Below are 16749 nucleotides of genomic sequence, written 5' to 3'. Positions count from 1 at the left end.
GCTTGATGTGTGTGCCCAGGTTTCTGTGGGACAGAGAGGTGGGGAAAACACTCCCCTGGCTCTGAGCTCTCAGACCATTTCATATGAGCAATTTGCACAAATAATTATGCTAGCTGACTCAGACATGGGGTGTTTCAGGTACATCTCATAGGCAGGCTGATACTGAGCTGAGGACAGAATTTGGGGCTCAGTGAGCTCTGGGGTACAGCAGGTCAAGAGCTGCTGCCTGTCATAGAATCATAGAATATTCCAAGTTGGAGGGGACCTATAAGGATCATTGAGTCCAACTCCTGGCACCACACAGGTCTACCCAAAAGTTTAGACCATGTGACTAAGTGCACAGTCCAAGTGTTTCTTAAACTCCAACAGGCTTGGTGCAGTGACTACTTCCCTGGGGAGCCTGTTCCAGTGTGCAACCACCCTCTCAGTGAAGAACCTCTTCCTGGTTCCTTGTCTGTCTGCACTTGGGACAGTCTCTTCTGCCTGTGGGCAGGCTGTTCCTCAGGAGGGCTTTTCATGCTAAGCAAGAGCTTTGTACATCAGCTAGACCACCCAGATGTGTGAGAGGCCTGTTTGTTGGCCTTTACTTTCTCAGCTTTGACTCCTGCTGAGACAGACTAGAGAGAAGACACGTCTGTGTGACCACTGGAAAGCAAGATCTCTGATTTTAGGACACACTGCGTTATAGCAGAGGAGAGGCAGCTGAAATGTCTCTGTTGCATGAGGTTTTCGATCCTTATTGACCCCAAACAGGAGTTTCTGTCTACAGTAATCCTCAGGCAATTTTTCACATCCAACACTACAGCACCATTTCACTTTGGAATAACCCCAATGAATGATACGATGGCCACTGTCATCGCATCTGTGGTGCTGCCAAGGGACCAAAAGTTGGGTACTGATTCACAGATTGGGGACTATGTATCAGGAGGCATTCTCATGCCTGATCCTGCCCACACTGCCCAGAGGCTGCTGCTTACCTGGTGTACTGGGAGTGCATGCCCATGCTGCCTGATGCAGGTACCTCATGATGCCACCACTACAAACCATGCTGCAAATACGTTGCTGTTGGATGAGGGCTTTTGCCTGCCACCAGATATATCCCTGTCTCAGAAAAATTCTTGGAGATGGGCAAGGAGCTGTTGTACTGTCAATGCAGCCAGCCTCAGGCTTCCGTGCTTGGCTGGCATTTTGAATTTTGGGCTGCTCCAGGGGGGCTTGGAGTAGAGGTGGGAGAGAAGAAAGTCCAGACCTAGGAGCCAGAGGATTGCAAGGCTAGTCATGTTGGTTTGGAGAGGTAAGGTTCAGGCTTGTACAGAGCTCTTCAGCCTAGCAGAAGGCCAGTGATCAGGCAAACCATTTTTTTAAGGGTTCAGATGTGTCAAAAGGAATTTGCTGTGGCTGGAGCAAGGTGATAAAAAGTGAGTGTCCCTTGAAGCCAGGGACAGCATGAAACAAATCAAGCACCTTCATTTGGCCAGCTTCAAAACTGTCTGTATCTCATGAACTCAATGTTACTGTGGCAAATAGCTGTCCATGAGGGGATGAGGACCAGGTCTTGTTGCTGGACCAGTTTTGGTTCCTGTTCACACGAGACTCTTTTCATTTGGGTGTTAGTAGCTGGAGGGCTGATTTAATGACCACTCCAACCCTGAAACCAAAGGAAGGTCCTGGGCTTCCCGTGTCCCTTCCGAGGGGCTAGAAGTCACCGTTTCCTTCCTATGTTGTCCCTTCACGGCCACAGGCTCAGCACTCATACTTCTGTACCCTCAAATTCGCTGTGCTGGGCTCTTGTTTCCTCTGTAGCATGTGCAGTGCATGGCCCCACATTCTTTCACAAAATTTTCTGCCCTTGAACTGGCCAGACCTGGTACCAAGAGCATCTAGACTTGAGCATAATTTTCAGTGCAGTTGGAACAAATGCTAGTTCTGGATTCCAAAGAACTTTGGGTGCAAATGAATGAAGTTTCCTTGCAAGTGCTGGGCAGATACAGCCCAAACAAATGACCACAAATATTCAATTACAGCTTGAAATGCATGTGCTCTCTTGAGAATGAGTTTTCCTAGGCAAACACTCAGAAAACCCACATCATAAGCTAAACTACTCCCTGAAAACAAATTTCTGAATCATTTAAGTAACCGCTAATAGTGGAAACAGGGGATTTGGCATCTGAGACACTGTCTTCAAATGGCAATCACAGCTCCCTGCTTGGGAGGGATAAGTGGGGCAAACAGTGCAATGTGCATAATGACAAGAGGGAATTGTGCATGAGTCCTGACCAGTGGCAGGAGCCAAATGTTTGCACACCAAGACTTGGAGTAGACAAGAGGATTATTCAGGAAAAGAGCATGTTGGCAGGTTATTCCTATTAGCCATGCCTTGGTGATCTGAGGGACTACAGAGGTGTGTCTGTCTATGGCACCAACTGACTAACAACCCTGTCGTCTTGGAGAGAAAGACCTCTGCCTTGCTGTGTCGTCATCTAAGGTTGTCCCAGTGCAGGTCCCTGGTTTCCTTCGAGATACAGGTTTTTCTGTACTGAGGCGTTCTGTCTCCAGCCCTGTTGGTCTTGCATTTTCTCCCTTTCTAGTCCTTCCTACTCTATCTGCCCATCACAGAGGAGATATCTCCAGGCTGTCTGTCATTTCTCTGCCCCTATCTCTCAGAATGTTGATAAGTCCAGGACAGTGCTGCCTTCCTCATCCAAGACCAGCTTCTCATCTCTCCTGCCCCATCCTTTTGTCCCACAGAACAGTAAGGACCATACTTGGGATGAAGTATGGTCCTTACTGTTGGGGATAGACACTTCTTTGGTGTGCTTCTGCTTCTCTGTTGGTCCAAGCAGCAGGCCATACAGACAGATAGTGAAACATGGTTCTCCTGGAAGGGGTCCAGCCTAAGGCAGGATCCTCCCCACTGCCTCTAGCTGGGGGCTGATCTCTGTGGGACGTGGACACAATTGCTGCCTGCCAGTTTCCCTCACCTTTATGCTTTCCCATGGCCTGGCACCCTGGGTCAGACCCTGCTCAACGATCAGCACCTTGCCAGGGTGGCCATCTCAAGGACCTGCTCCAGGCCATGATGTGCTGGGGCATTTCCCCCGGATGGAGCCACTCAGCCCCCTACCATTGCCTTGCAGAGCCAGATCTGCCAGTGGGGGGAGCATGACCTTGTGACTCCCCACAAATCCCAAATTAATTAATCCCGGGTATGCTAGGGCAGAATGAACAGCCCGTTTGATTTCTCTGCAGCTTTTTCCTGGGGCTCAAAGGGATTAGTGCAGGCGGGAACAGAGAAATATAAAAAGGGGCTCAGCTTTCAGCTCCCGCTCCCAGCCAGCAGACTTCTGTTCCTACCAGAGGTATTAGCAGCAGTAATCCACAATGTCTCCGAGCACTATCTGTGTGCGGCATCCTCTTCCTCCTCCCCGCCCCCATGTGTTCTCACAGACTCAGCTCACTCATGTGTGTTCACAACCTGCCTGTCAAACTCACATCATCACAACCCTCTGGGACATGTGTTCCCCATGCACTGTTGCACAGCCTGCATGTGAACATGCCCCTGTGTCCTAAAGCATATGGAATGCTGCATGTGATGAGACGCCCAACCAAGTTACTGTGGGGCCGTGCACTTCTTCATCATTCTCCCCCATGGCTTATGCACCCACTGATATGTGCTCTCTTACACATGTTCTTTACCAAGTATGCCCCATGGGGCTTGGGCACATCTGCATCCCTCCCCATGCATGGACTTCTCACTCATTTGACTTCATATGTGTGCTCACAGCAGGCCTGTCGTGGTCTCATCACCTTCCTCCTGATCCTTCTGCACCAAATACTGGCACTCTGGGAAATCTTGGGTCACCTGCCTTCTAGGACTGAAGTTTTTCCCACGAGGTTGGGTCACCAGTCCAGTGCTTGGGAGTAACAAATGGGGAACTAATGGGGAGGTAAGAATGGTTAGTGGTTTATGGGTACCATTCATTTCTTGATGTCCAGTGCGTCTTCATCTTGCCAGGAAGATGTGAAGACCTGGGGGGCACAGAGCACAGTCACTCTTAGGATGAGGAGAAGAAGCAGGGAAACATGGAGCAGACAAAAGTCATAGGATTTTGTTAAAACAACAAATTACAAGGGTGGGAAGTGTCTCCTGACTGAGCAGGGAGGAATTCTCTGGAAGTCAGCCAAGCCCATGCTACTGCTAATTCAGAATGGACCCACGCAAGATCTCATCTTTGTGCCTGAAGACACAGTGAGAGTTGGCTGCAGGTTATTAACAAACAGCATCTGCCATGTGAAAACACAGTATCTTCTTTTCTAGAAGAGAAGAGGAGAAAAACAGTGAGAGAGAATTGGGACCCTCCTAAAAATGAACAAGTTCTCTACCAGCCAGAGGTTTGCTCAATATCTCTGGAAAAAGAACTGTTAAAATAATAGGGAACTGAGTGAAAGTAAAAGAAAAGAGTTCCTCATGAAGTCTTTTCCAAAGGCAAAGGTATTGACTGAGTGCTGATAGGGGAGGGAGGGACAGAGTCACAGATGGAGCACATTCAATGAGCTGACTGTGCCACATCTTTGGGGAAACACTTTGTGTACATGGATGAGGAGAGCCCCAGATGGGTTCAGCAGCCCCAGAGGTCCAAGCAGAGAAGTGTTGAGGAGGTGGCTGTTGTTTTAATATGCTCTGGCAATGGGAGCACTTGGTGTCAGCAGTGCCATTGCCATGTCCCAAAATGAAGCTGGCAAACAACAGCAGGACCCACTTTGCAGCAAGAGTTTAAGAAACTACATCTCTGAAATTCATGTCACACCTCCAAGAGGAAGAGATGCTTGTTTGGGTATGATTGTTTAATCCAGTGAAAAAATAGGAAAGGGTATAACAATACCTTTCAGCTTGAAATTGAAGCTCAGCAAACTCTGACTAGAAATGAGGAAGAGATGTTATCACCCAGAGGATTAACCACAGCAATAGTCTGCTGAGGGATTCAGAGACCCATGTCTCTCTGCCCTCCAGCACGGTGGAGGCCAGGCTGTCCCTCACTTTGTCCTCATCCTGGGTCCAGCCTGGTGTCTTTTTTACATGAACTTTAAGAGACTAAACTTTAATATCTCAGTGATGGGAAAATTTTTATACTCTGAGACAGCCTGACTTGGCTTTATTGCTGCATCCCCACACCCCTTTTGGGATGGGCATGCCTACCTCCTCCCTGAGGGACGAGGATGGACAGTCAAGGAAACTCAAAAAAAAAAGAAAAAAGAAAAAAGGCTGTTTTGTGATGCATCTCTTCATGTGCAGGTGATGACATGCTCTGCACCCAGGCTGTGGCAAGGAAGATGTGAGTTTAGGCATCTGTTTGGATACAGACACACATCTGGATGGATGCAGCTTTTGGATACACCCACTGGTCTTAGACTGGTCCCAGAAGGGACAGGGAGTCTAAAGGGCCTGCTAAACTCCAGATAAGCTCCAGATAAGCAAGTACCCCAGGTCTGTGCTTTGAACTGCTCTGCAGAGGTACAGGTTGTCTGTCTGGAGAGCTCAGGGGCTGGGCTGGACTGGACAACTCGCTTTCAAGCACTTCAGTGCCCACTTGTTGTGCTGGACATGAATACTGGGATGTAGCCACTGTGCTGAAGCCACATGAAATAATTTAAAATGCTTCCAGAAAACTCCTCTAGGCCTTACACATGAGCTGGTGTTAAAGATAATATCAGGGGATGAGTGAGGGGTTGCCCAGCTGGATTCTCATTATTGCTGAGAAGACGCTGTAGGGGACAGACCAGCAACTTCCTAAGGGAGAAAGCTTTTTTTTTTTTTTTTTTTTTTTTTTTTCCTTCTCTTCTCCCAGGATATGTTTTTTTCCTCCAGTTGCCAGTGAGGTGGAAAGTCCATTTGTCTTTCAAACCTAGCTTTTCAGCATGGATTTCAAAGTCCTTCTTGTGAAAATGGAAATGGGAAGTTTTCCTTCTTTCATCTCAATTTGCAGCTGAGGGCAATGAGATGAGTCATGCCCTGGAGTTTTGCTCTGCCTTTTACCCATTATATTTCCCATTCATTTTCTCCAACTGCAGGAAAGTTATTGAGTAGGAAAAAGAACATTGAAATTGTTACACTTTGACACCCAGAGACTTCTCCCATATTGCTGAAATTTTGAGACATTTTATAGGAAAAAGGATCAAGACCGATGGAGGGCCAGCACCAGTGATTGATCAAATAAAGAATCTTTTCAGAGACCAGAATTTATATTTTCCTTCATTTTAAAACAGAATAACTTTTCTGGTTTGCTTCACATCAGAATTTGCCTCCCTAAAGGGAACATTTCTAATAAAAATGATCTCACTTTAATATTTTGGCAGGGTATTCTTGTGTATTTTTTCTCCTTGGAACTGGACTAACACTGGGCCGTAAAAGATGACAGACTGGTGAGCTATGTGGGTGCTGAAAGGGCTGTAATTGGTGCTTTATAGCTGCAAAACTTGCTTGTACATCTCACTGGTAGAGTCTCCTCCCTGCCTTCACAAGGCCTGGGTTATGCACAAGTTAGAAGCAGCTGGGGCTGCCTTCACCACCTCATGTGGCTGGAAACACATTTGCCTAGCACAAAACCTTCACAGGAAGTTTGGTCATGAAGCATTTTAAAGCAGAACCCACTCCCCTAGCTGAGAGGGAGACCAGGAAAGGCAGCTTTTCAAAAATGAGTGTACCCGTCTCCCCCCACCCAGCGGAGAGTGAAACAGCTGCAGTTTGCCTAGGAATTTTCATGGGTACTTAGTGCCGAAGGGCTGCAATAAAGGGTTAAAGTGTTTTCAGTTACGCAGTGCACAACAAACAAAGGGGCTGTGGTAATCCCTCCTGCCACAGAGTGAAAAGTTCACTTGATATGCTACTTTACACTGATTCTCACAGACTCTGGGATTAAACTGGACACACTCTGACATCCAGGTTTCTAGCAAAGGGCTCCAGCCCAGCCTGCCACATTCACTTCATATTTGGGAGCATATTCTCTGAAAATCCTGCTGACAGATGAAGAGCAGGAAGACAGCCAGTTTCCCATGGAACAATAATGCCATGCAAACAGCATCTCGCAGAGCCCAACCTGGCCTTGCTGCTCAGGATGTCGGCTGGAGCAGCATCTCCGGGCCAAGGCCCAGGTGCTGTCAGCCACAATTGTCTTTCTGGTGTGTGTAGCAGGGGCTTGCTTGTATGCTCTGGCTCTAAGCCAGTCTTTGGGGCCGAGCTTTGCACTGCGTTAACAAGTTACATGCCAAGGAGCTTCTGCTGAGTGGGGGGCAGAGGATGCAGGAGCCCACTGCTGGGGCAGAATGGACAGGAGGGGCTGCTTTGGGCCTTACTTGGCTGGGATGCCAAGTGAGCAACTCCCCCTGGATTCTTCTGGCCTTGCTCATTTCCATGCTACTGCATCTTTGAAAGTTCTTGCAGAGTGGCCTAATGAGTAGGAACAATTAGCAGAGCTCCTTACCTGCATCTCCACAACCATTGCCAGGCCAATATTCAAAGGCCAGCTGCAAGTGAGCATGGTCAGTACAGCACATCTATATGTAAACGTGTGTGAACATGTGAGGGCATCTGTGCATGCCCATATGGGGCAGTATGTACATGTTCTTGAATCTATGTACATGTGTGAACAGGTTCGAGCAGGGCAGGACATTTGTTTTTATGGGTCATTTGGGCTTTTTGGCCAAAAATGACAATCCGATATTTCTTTCAGCTGCTGGGTGATGCTTGTCATGCAGGTGTTCTGGGTTTGCATTCTTCAGCTGACTGCAGGGTCTACCAGCTTTTCCTTGGCTGGGAGATGTTGCAACACCCCTCTCAGCTGCAAACCTTCTGGCTTGCTCTCTTTTATTTTCAATATAAGACACCTTAAATTTATTCTGAAAGCAAGTGTTTTAATGAAAAGAATGCAGTCAGGTGAAATGCTGACTGTTTCTTGAAAACCACCCATTAATGGACAAATTCTGACTTTTTTTTTTTTTTTTTTTTTTCCCCTTCAGATGCTATTCAAGGAGCAAGGTAGAAAGCTTTGGTCTTGTTCAGTTAGTTCTTCAGTTCTTCTTCTGCTATGGGGCACCAGCATTAGCTCCTCCATCAAACCCTGAGATAGCAGGAGAGGACCTGCCAAAGTGCCTATGTCAGGAGGATGCTCTACAAGGTCCCTTTTTGCCGACTATGCTTCCCACATGGCTGTTCCCAGCTTCTCCCTGGAGTGAGAACAAAAAGAAATATCTCATGGAGAGGTATTGACCAAAGGCTGCAGCTTGCAACGTTGACATGACCAGCACCAGTGGGAGGTTCTTCTCTGGCCCCAAAACATGCTGTCAAAATACACAGGATGACCCAGGGCAACTACTTTTTTGTTGTTGTTGTTGTTGTTTTTTAATTAAAAAAAATCTTTCCCATTCACAGATGTCCAGAAAGATTTTGCTCCAGCACCTCTTTAGCTGAAAGGAAGTCAAGCTTCAAACTGAGTTTGATTAACAGAAGTGGTCCCTAAAAGTAACCCTTTTTTTAGCTCTGTGGTGCTAGACTTTCAGGGGGAAGTATGTGTCCTGTTTTGACCCTTCTCTGTGGTATGGCAAACCTGAATGAGCTCTCTGTCCCAAATCTGACCTTCTCTCCTCTCCCTCTAAACCACTGCAGCATACAGGATGTGGGGAAAGATTCCTGGGGACATCCAGGTCTTCTCCCTCCTCAAGGGAGTCATCACCTCATGAGACATATGCTCCTTTTGGCACACACTGCAGAGGCTGGGTAGAGTCCTGGGGGTTGGGGAGAGGTGGTGTTGTGCTGGAGAGTGCTGGATTGCCCTCTCTGAACCAGGAAAGGAGCTCACAATGGTGTGGGATACCTGCATACTGTGGGTAGGTCAAGGCTAGCAGGGTGGGACTGAATGCTAGAAGTCCCGAGAACCACAGAGATGGGATCTGCTGGGCCACGTACAGTGCAGCCCATGTTGTGCCATGATCTGTTCCTGGTAGCATGTCCCACCACCTCGAAAACACCTGAAACCCAGTCTGTCCAAAATTGCAGGACCTCGAATCTTCAGAACCTGGAGAAACTGGGCTCAGATCTGATCCTGCTCGGCGTTCTGTGCCCCCAGCCCAATGTGATAGCAAGTTGAGACATGGGTCAGGATGCTCGCAGGCATAACAAATATGGCATTATTGCCCCATAACAAATGTGACGGGCACAGCTGCATATGGGCTGCTCCCAGGATTGATGGGAGCTGGGGCAGCATGGGGCAGATGGGTTTTTCTGCCTGCTGGGGCTGCCCCAGCCACCTTTCCCTGTCCTCCATCCGGAGGAGAAGGTCCTTGTTGACCACCAGCTGTCTGTCACATTCAGGCAAAGACGTCTCTAGTTACAGGGTTAGTGGAGCAGTGAATTGTAAAACACGGTCCTTTCCTGCCCCATCCTCCTCCTCTCCTGCCCCCTGTGCTTCCTCCATGCTCTCTATCACCTGCCCACCCCACTCTGCCCCTTCTCACCAAACCTCTTTCCTCTTCCTCACTGTTTGTCTCCCTGTCATCACCACAGGGATGGGACATCAGGGAAGGAATGGGGAAATATGGTGAACTGTTTGGGAAGAAGCAGCTCCTGGCTTGGACTGGCCTTTCAGGAGCTGCAGGGGAATGTCTGGCTTCCAAAGGAAGTTTTGTCCCAAAAGGACAAACTTCCAAAGGGATTTTTGTCCCAGCTGAAAGACCTTTTGAAAGGACAGGATTCTATCCTACAGCTGAGCCCTTCTGCCCAGGCATTCCCAGGGGTGCCCATGCTGCAGACACACAGCACCCAGGGTGGGTGCAGGCACAGAGAGGCACTGGGGGAGCTGGCTGGGGGCTGCTGAGCCCTTTCCCAGTCCTCCCTGAGACATTGCAATAAGCCAGGGCTTCAGAGAGCGCCCTTCAGTGTTGGGAGAGGCAGCTGCAGCCGGGTGTTGGGGGACTGGGCAGGAGGGAGGACGGGGAGCTATGCTTCTCCCAGCTGGGAGCAGTCTTGGCAGGGCCTCAACAGCAGCTCTGTTGGCAGCGCCTGGCTGGGAGATGCTCCACGCCTCACCCTCTGGCCAGCTCCAGCCCTCTCCAGGCCCCCCGTGCAGCCGCTTGTGCTACTGTGCACTGCCAATCCCACGCCGAGCAGCCGCGGAACCGGCCAGGTCCCGCTGGGCTGATGCCACACACACAGATGGGTTCCAGCGCCTGCGATCCCCTGCTCCGCAAGCTCCTTGTGCCCTTGCCCAGAGGGCCTTGGCCCCGACTGGGATGCTGCTGAGGTGCCCTGGGGGAGCTAGCTGGGGTTCATGCTGTGCTGCCTGGGAGCAACTGCAAGACCTGAATGTGGAAGCAGAGAGTGGGGCAGGGTTCTGCCACGTCACTTACAGCACTGCTGGGAAGCACTCAAGTGCTGCATCTGAATGAGCTGAGCTGAGCTGAATTCCCTCCCCAAGGAAGCATCTCTAGCCCTAGCTGGGTCCCGATGCAGGGGGACCTGCAGCACCGCTGTGTCCCAGTGGCCAAGTGGCCTTGAAATGCTCCAACGGCAGTGCTGAGCACCAGGGGATGTGGGAACAGCTGCCTGACAATGCGGTGCAGCTGTGTGCTTTCATGCTGGATAATGCACCAGAACCACGCTGCAGTGGGCTGCTGTCGTGCCTGTTCCTATGGAAACTGCTTTCAAAGGAGACAGGCAGACAGACAAACATGCACCAAGTGGTGCCGGGTGCTGGTGGGCCTGTGCAGAAGCAGGGAGCAAAAGGGGGCTTGGACAGATTTGCAGCCCAGGCACTGTCTGGGCTGGCTGCAGCAGCTGCTGTGACACTAGCGTGGAGCTGTGGGGAGCAGGGCCAGCCAAGGGGGCTGGTTCCTGCAGTGCCTGGTCCCCTGGAAGGAACATCTCTGAAGCCCCTTAGCCACAGCCTTGGGGCAGCAATGCAATTCCCAAGCCTAAATAGGGAAATGGGCTATTGGAGTAGACAGGGCAGCTCCCAGCCCTCTTGCAGTTTTGGGGCCTGGAGCACCACGGCAAAGGGAGGGAGGATGTCTGGCTATCTAAAGCTGTGCAGGCAATCACAGGAGATCACAGGCAGGGAGAGATTTAGGGGACAGGACTGGATGTGTACTTTTCCCTAGTGCATAGCACTCTCCATCTCTGGAGATGAAAGGATGCTCTGTGCATAAGCCAAGGTGGTTGCCTGCTGCCCTTGTGAAACCTGGGGGTAGAGCTGTGCTGGGGGAGTACATAAAGGTTGGACTGGATGATCTAAAGGTTGGACTAGGTGATCTTAGAGGTCTTTTCCAAACTGAATGATTCTATGATATCTGCCACACAGGCTTCATGCTGCATCTGCAATCTAGGAAGGAGGAACTCTGCAAGGAGCCATGGCAGGGTTAGCAGCTGGCCAGCATCCACAGTGCTGGTGTGGATAAAGAAAGGGCCAGGAGACCAGAGCACAGAAAGCTCCTTGAATCTCCATAGCAGGAAGGTGGTGAAGTGTGGCCACCATGGGCCAGCCTCACAAAGAAGGAACACAGGGAGGCAGATGTGTCCTTGGAGAATAGCTGTCTCACTGCCCTGGAAATGGCAGAGGTTTAAGTCCTTTACACTCCTCTCCAGCAAACATGGCTTTCTCTAGTAGAACTGGTCCTGCTCCCAGCTCCTGGCCCATCAGGCATCTCAGGGCAGTGGAGGTGAGGGAAGCAGTTGTATCATATTTGCACAGCAAGGAGAGAAATGCACCAGTCCCTAATACAGACCCAGGGACATTACGTCTATTACATACATTACGTCCATTCTCTCTTCCTCACTTTGTTCTTCCAGACCAGATTGCCTCCTTTGGTAGCAGTGGGCAGTGCAGAAGTGCAGCAGGCTAACTCCAACCACAGCCCAGGGTTGAGCTCTAGCCAGGCAGAAATCACAGGGGTGATTCCAGCCCTAGCATACTGACAGAGACAGTGGGAATCAGGGCAGATGTACAGGTGAGCTCTGGCATAAAACAATGCCTTCAGCCTCCTGAAATAAAGTAGATGGGATCTCTGGAAGTCAGCATGGGACAAGGTTGACAACATCAGCCTCAACAACCCTGGAGCACCCTCTAATCTCAGACTGCCTGGTTTGGCTTTTCAGGATGAGAGCAGATGTCCCCTAAATATCTAATTCATCCACTGTGTGTGCCATGGGACACTTGAAGCAGCAGTGCCTTGGGCCAGCCAGTAGCTGCCAAAAGTGGAACCCTCCTCCCACCCCACCCTAGGGACATGGCAGTGCCACAGGGACACTGCAGCTGCGTGGGATGGGTGGCAAAGCTTCTGTGGCTTTTCTGGAGTGGGAGTGTGGAGGCACCTGCTTGGTGTGAAACCAAACACAAGTGATGTAAGGCAGTGAGTTAATACCAGCTGGTCTGGGCTACCCAGCAGCTTCAAATGGACCTTTGTTATTGCCTTGATAAACCCATTTCTCTGGGCAGAGGGATGGCTGGAAGTGTTGTGGGTAAAGCTATCTCCAAGCCACATGTAATTAGGTTTCTATGTTGGTTGAACCTTTGTCTGCTTTTAAGGGGTGCTGGTCTGTAAGTCTCCCTGTGTAGGGTGTGTAGAGAGCGCCCATCAAACAGGTATGGCTCTCCTGTTTTGTCACCATTGATCTCTGGGACGAAGTCTTTACCTGGATATGTAGGGTGGTAGGCAAGTCCCTCATTATTCAAAATAGGTTTTTGCAAGCACAGAGGGCAGATGTTTTTCAGCAGACAGGTACCTGCTAAAATCTGAACTGTTATTGATTTTTGCTGAGACTTTCAGCACACTGCAACTGTCTGAGCATACACCAGGTTTCTGCCTTGGAATAACTCTCATGATACCTCTTCTAATCTGATCCAAAACATCCAGGCAGATCAGCATGCCCACAGAAAGATTTGCCATGGATGTCAAAGTCAGAGGGCACTTTCTGACTGACTCAGAAAATCATTTGGGGACATTTTGGGTCTCAGTTGTCTCATGACAGCCTTGCAGATGTGCTCTCAAGGTCATGCAGCTGTCATGAGCTTAATCATACCAAGATCATTGGAGATACCCCAAGTCAACTGCACAAATTTGGACAGAGCTCACTTATAACCCCACCTATTTTAAGTTCTGATTTCTTTCACCCCTGAAATAGCCTGGTTGCCAGAGAGCCTGGCAGCAATCATTTTTGATCACACAGTTGTCTCCCCATTTTGTACTGCAGCATTTCAGTGCACAGAGACACCTTTCTGGGAGGCTTCCTACTGGGACTGAATTTAATGTGCTTTTATTTTTTGGGCATTTGTGGTTGGATGAGATGGAAACAGTGAATTTACAGGCAAATACCCATAATTTCCAAGCATGTGATAAAACCAGTCAGTGCACGTTAACGGATATTTGCCAGGTCACTCCAGAAAATTGCCATCATACTATTAATTGAGTTCAAATGTTCAGTGGCTTAGGGTGGATGGTGGGTGCAAGGAGTGGAGCAGCCCCTGTAGGGCACAGTAAAGAGTTAATTCTAGTTCTTTTGTGTAGCAGGTTACTTGCTAATTTCATCCACCTTGTAAGACTTTATTTAAAACTGCTTTTCCAATGTGGGTATCATCTTCTGACAAGCTGCAAAGAAGAGGGCGAGTGTGAGAGAGGCTGTCTGAGGGGAAGTGGGAAGTGAAGAAATGCAGAACACAGCATGGAGAAATTGAGGACACCCCTCATGAATGCAGCCTGGAGTGGGATGGGTATGGAGTGTCTGCCCTGGTTGACTTGTACAACCAGCACTTAGAGCCAGTCACAAATATGTCCAGGGCTGCAGATCCCACAGGAATCCTGAACTCTTGTGGTGGGCTCAGTCTGGCTTCGGGCCAGACCTTGCTTGGTGCTGCCCTATGTATGAACCAGCCTCTCCAAAGGGTCATTGCACTCACCCACCTCCGTGTCCTGAGGGATCTCTGGAAATCTAGGGCTTGCCAATGCAGTGAAAACTCTTTGTCTGCTGTTTCTATTTATTATATTTAATATAATATTATATATTGTATTTATCGTATATATTTATTTTATATATTTACTAGTGTCCTTTGTTAGTGTTTCCCCTATTAGTGTAGATCCCTGGAACATTTGAATGGAGCAAGGATGAAAGAGCTACCAGCAGTGTGGGATAAGGTCAGGCAGCCTGTGTTATCCCTGTAGGGTCCAACATGGACCTTTGGGCACCTGTTGCCTCCTGGCTTTTCAGCGCTTGCTGAACAAAGCTCATCTCCTGAATCCTTGGAACCTGCCCTCACAGGCTCTGTTTTCTACTCAGTCCTTCTGGTGGTGAGGCACTGGAACAGGTTGCCCAGAGAGGTTGTGGATGCCCCATCCCTGGAGGTGTTCAAGGCCAGGTTCGATGAGGCCCTGGGCGACCTGACCTAGTGGGTGACATACCTGCCAATGACAGGGCGGTTGGAACTGGATGATCTTTAAGGTCCCTTCCAACCCAAGCCATTCTATGCTTCTATGATTCTCTGACCTGACCTTAGATCAGAGTAAGGTGTGGGTCAAATTGACCTTTCCCTTCAGCAGGGTCCAAATCAGAGCCACCCCAGGGCTGTACCACCTGGTGTTTCCTTCAGTGGGATACTGAGGATAGCTGGAATGTGGTGCCATTCATCCCACCCAGGTAAGCCCTCTGCATTGGGGCTGGGGAGCAGGACCTGGAGCAGTGGGTCTGGGGAAGGTGGACAGCTTCTGTCATGGTGTGCTGTGGCACTGTAAGGGCTGCCACATGGTGCAGCCTTCTGGAAAGCAAAGTGGTGGGAAGGGTAGGAGCAGGAGAGGAGCCTGCAGAGGGAGTTCAGCAGGTTTTTGGAAAGCACTGTGTTTTCACAATTCAAATGGGCCTGAAAGGAAGAGTGAAAGGAGGGGGCAGGGCTGGGAAGCAGCTGCCAGGGGAGAAAATGTCTCTGCTCCCTTTCCCTTTGTCACCTGCCCACAATTAGCCACAATTCATCACCCCAGGAGCCTGCAATAAGTCACTGGCTGCCTGAGACTGCCCAGCAGGCGAGTCTCCTCTTTCCCATGGGCTGGCAATTACCTTTTGTGTGAGCTCGGGGTGGATGAAGTTGCTCCTTCCCCACCGTCGGAGCTCCCAGGCCAGGTGAAACCAGCTGTCCTCACTGCTCTGCTTGGTGGAGCTTGTCCTGCTCGAGCTGGGCAGCAAATGATGGTGCAGCAGGGCTCTGTGCACCCACGAGAAGTCCAGTGAGTGGTGAAGAGTCAGCAGAGCACTGCAGAGCAGCTGGAGACGTGTGTCCTTGGTTGGGAGTGAGGTCCCTGCATAGTCATGGGGGAGAAGCAGACACTTTGGGGTATGGCTCTTCATATCTCACAGGAGAAGCTCCAGCTATGTTTAATTCAAAACTCCCTGTTCTCCTCTCTCCTGTATTTTACCCCCACTGCTTCATGCTTTGGTCTCAAGGCCAAAGAATTGTAAGCAAGGGCCTTGGATAAGCATTCCTTTTCTCCTCATACTGAAAGCTCGTCTGGCTGAGCCCTGATCTGGTTAAAAAAGGCTCACATTAGTAGAGCTAGGCTTGATGAAGATGCTGGTGTGAAGCAAAGTGATGATGACTGTGGTCCTCAAAGTCCAGCCTCGTGTGCCTGTGAGCCTCAGTTTCTTCATCTTGACATTCTCTGCTACAGAAAAGCACCAACTGAGCATAAAGGCTGATGAGAACATGCTTGACATGGCCAGTTTAGGTTGACAACAATACTTTGTGCTTTGCACTGGCAATAGCTGCCCAGGAATAGAAGTCACAGTCTGTCCAGCAAGGCTTGTAGGAGCTGGGCTTTTTTCATACCTCTTTGTGTATGTGTGCTTCTCTGTGGCAGCCTTCAGCTTGCACTGCATATTCCCCTCAGACATCCAGTCTGATCAGGACTCTTGGTCCCCCAAACTATGGAGGTAGCAGTGTTTCTGCAGGTAGTGAAGGGCATGCAGATGGAGGCTTCAACCTGCTGCCCTTCTCCCCAACCCCAGCTTTTACATGGTGCTGTGGAGAACAGCAGAACTTCACATTAGGCTCCTGCCCTGCCTGTTACTGCTTGGACTGGGGTGAGATAGGGGGTTTCCAGGCTGCTACAGTCTGTCCAGCCCTTATAATGTACTCTACTGAACTCCAAGGAGGCCAGGTTGGGAGAAAGCTCTGTCTGCCTGTATCTCACATCTCCATACTGAAATGCTGTCCATGGAGATGCATCTTGCTGGGCCCTGAAGGGACTGGGCTGGGTTTTGTAGGGTTCTGCACACCCTCATAAGTCTGTCTCATGAGTTTAGGCTTCTGTGGTGAGAATCAAGCAAACAAAAATCTGGGAATCTGAGCAGCAAAAGAGATGGGATTAGCAGCAGATCCCTCACTGTACCTTCGTGTCAACACACCTGTTATGTCCCATCTCTGTGACCGGCACCCAAGGAGGTGATGGAGACATGTAAGGATACATGGGGTGACAGCTGGGCCAACTGAAGGCACAGGTGAGCAGAGTTCCCCAAAACTTCATACTCTCTGTGCCACACCTCTAATGCAGCCCTCATCCTTCCCAGAGCCTGCTCCTCTGCTGCAACAGAATTGCCTCTTGCATGCAGGAAGGAGAAGTCTTGAGCTGCCTCTGTTATCACTGCAAACACCATGGCAGCAGGGAAGGATGGGTGGTAGCTGTGGAAACAAGGTTAAGCAACTTGTGCTGTGCAGTGTGACC

The 16749-nt window shown here is 49.8% G+C and overlaps 1 long non-coding RNA gene across 1 annotated transcript; it reads right to left on the bottom strand.

The window, feature by feature from the left end:
• Positions 1 to 7844: 7844 nt before the first annotated feature.
• Positions 7845 to 15714, bottom strand: LOC137843419 (uncharacterized). The gene is made up of 2 exons (XR_011089511.1): positions 15089 to 15714; positions 7845 to 8220 (listed from the first exon to the last, which is right to left on the bottom strand). It is a non-coding gene; the product is annotated as an uncharacterized lncRNA (long non-coding RNA).
• Positions 15715 to 16749: the final 1035 nt, after the last annotated feature.

This window comes from Anas acuta, chromosome 22, assembly GCF_963932015.1.
Source record: "Anas acuta chromosome 22, bAnaAcu1.1, whole genome shotgun sequence".
NCBI lineage: Eukaryota > Metazoa > Chordata > Aves > Anseriformes > Anatidae > Anas > Anas acuta.
Note: the sequence above shows the minus strand (reverse complement) of the source record. Positions and strands in the feature narration are given on the sequence as shown.